The following is a 3090-nucleotide window of genomic DNA, read 5'->3' on the forward strand; positions in this document are numbered from 1 at the left end:
TATATATATATATATATGCATACACACATACACACGTACGCACACATATATATGTAAATGTATCTTTGTGTCTGTGTTTGTCCCCCACCATCGCTTGACAACCGGCGTTGGTGTATTTACGTCCTCGTAATGTTAGCGGTTTGGCATAAGATCTCGATAGATTAAGTACCGGGCTTTTAAAAAAATGTACTAGGGTTGATACATTCGACTAAAAAATTTTTTCAAGGTAGTGCCCCAGCAAGGCCGTAGTCTAATGAGTGAAACAAGTGAAAGATAAAAGATATATTCTTAGCTGATATTATGTATATATGTATGTATGTATGTATAGACGAACTCACACATACCCACACATTGTTAGCTGATTTTGCAACGTGAATGGCATAAGTTCCGTGTCAAAACATTTACGCTTTTACTTGTTTCAGTCATTTGACTGTGGCCATGCTGGAGCACCATCTTTAGTCGAGCAAATCGACCCCAGGACTTATTCTTTGTAAGCCTAGTACTTATTCTATCGGGGCTTTTGCCGAAGCGCTAAGTTATGGGGACGTAAACACACCACCATCGGTTGTCAAGCGATGTTGGGGGGACAAACACAGACACACAAACACACACACACACATATATATATGACGGGCTTCTTTCAGTTTCCGTCTACCAGATCCACTCACAAGGCTTTGGTCGGCCCGAGACTATAGTAAAAGACATTTGCCCAAGGTGCCACGCGGTGGGAATGAACCCAGAACCATGTGGTTGGTAAGCAAGCTACTTACCAAGCGCTTTGACACAAACCTCTATGTCCTCCAATCACTCTTGTATCAGTGTCAGTTTATAAAAGATGATATATTCACTGCTTTGAAATTGAGCTCCCTCTCCCCGCCTCCATTTGTAAAACTACACGTATCTACACACACACACACGCACACACACACAGAGTCAGATACACATTTGCGCGCGCAATGTGTACGTATATGTATGTAAAACGGGCTCTAAAGTAATTAATGTGTAGTAAACCAAGAAATTTTAATTCGTCAAAATTAAATCCATTGTTAGGTGGAAAATTAGTGTTATAGTTAATTCTATTCAAGGAAGATGGATGATGCAGCTCCGGAAATTGATTTAACATAATGTGAATCGCAGTCGATAATGAATCTGATCTTTGGCAATACGATGACATCTCTGGACATGTTCCGGCTTATTAGACCTCATTAGCTAAATAGCCCAAAACTGTCAGATCTATGATGATAATGGTGATGATGATGATGATGATATATGGACGTCCCTGGGTATTTTCATTCCGTGCATACTTTTAAGCCGCCACGGAACTCAGTAATTTGTGATTAAACACTGAGTTTCTCCTTGTCCTTTGCTCTCAATATTTTCCCTTGTGCCTCTTGCACGAGCAGTCCTCATTCAGGGCTAACTTCATGGTTGCGTCTCCAACTCCCACCTCCCTCATCAAAGCCCGGATTCATTTACACAGATCTTTTATCACTTTGTCCTGCAGTTACTGGATGGATTCTGGCGTGCTGACGCAACCAGAACGCTCGCACCGTCCCTTGCTGCTGTTCGCGCCTTCATAGTCTACGTTGCAGTCGTCCATATTATATTTTACAGTCTTCACAGAGCATTGAGCAGCAGTCATGACGTCGGCATTTTGATACCCGGCGTAAATCATCATTGATACAGGTAATTCTTTTCTAGTATTCCGATGGCTTCTAGTCCTCCATGTCAGTTAACTCCTTTTTTCAACTCCAGCTTTGATCTTCGTGCTCTCAAATAGTTGTTGACTGTTCAGCAATACATCAATCGGTTCATGAAATAAAAGTGACATAAAATTTGTCAAATTTATCCCGAACACCCTATCTATCTATCTATCTATCTATCTATCTATCTATCTATCTATTCTTTTACTTGTTTCAGTCATTTGACTGTGGCCATGCTGGAGCACCGCTTTTAGTCGAGCAAATCAACCCCACGACTTATTATTTGGATGCCTAGTATTCATTCTATCGGTGTCTTTTGCCGAACCGCTAAGTTACGGGGACGTAAACACACCAGCATCGGTTGTCAAGCGATGTTGGGGGGACAAACACAAACACACAAACATACACACACACACACACACATATATATATATATATATATATTTATATATATATACATATATGCGACGGGATTCTTTCAGTTTCCGTCTACCAGATCCACTCACAAGGCTTTGGTCGGCCTGAGGCTATAGTAGAAGACACTTGCCCAAGGTGTCACGCAGTGGGACTGAACCCAGAACCATGTGGTTGGTAAGCAAGCTACTTACCACGTGTGTGTGTGTGCGCGCGCGTATATATATATATATAAGGGCTGACTTGTGTTGCAAAAGTTAGAACATGCAATTTAAACAATCGAAACCATTATAATTGAAGTTGGGTGTATATAGAATGTAGTCTACCGATTCCAGTCAGTCTTTAATCATAATGAGCTATTTATATTAAAACAGGATGTTCTTTTTGTTTTTTATTAGCATTCTTTTTTTATATTATCTTAGACATGCCTCGTGTGCAGTGCATTCGTGCAGAAAAGGCTATTGGATATGCATACATGTACCCAGCCATCCACTCAGTTTCAATAGGCCACCACCGGTGAAACTTCGAATTCCCTAACAATAGTATTGTAATGAATATTAGATTCTACAGAAGAATTGACTCTTTCATCCAATCAGTGTTCGGTTGGGTTATTTTTATGAATTTAGAAAAAGTGGAAAAAAGAAGAAAAATTTATCTTTAACTGTATGTGCGTGTACTAATACATACATACATGCATGCATACATACATACATACATACATACATACATACATACATACGCACACACACATATATATATATACCCCTAACCCTAACCCTAACCCTAACCCACATACATACATACATACATGCATGCATACATACATACATACAGACATACATATATGCATACATACATACACACACATACACACATATATATATACATACGCACATATATACATACATACATATATACATACATACACACATACATACATACATGCATACACATATATACGTATACATATGCA

This window comes from Octopus bimaculoides, chromosome 12, assembly GCF_001194135.2.
Source record: "Octopus bimaculoides isolate UCB-OBI-ISO-001 chromosome 12, ASM119413v2, whole genome shotgun sequence".
Taxonomy (NCBI): Eukaryota; Metazoa; Mollusca; class Cephalopoda; order Octopoda; family Octopodidae; genus Octopus; species Octopus bimaculoides.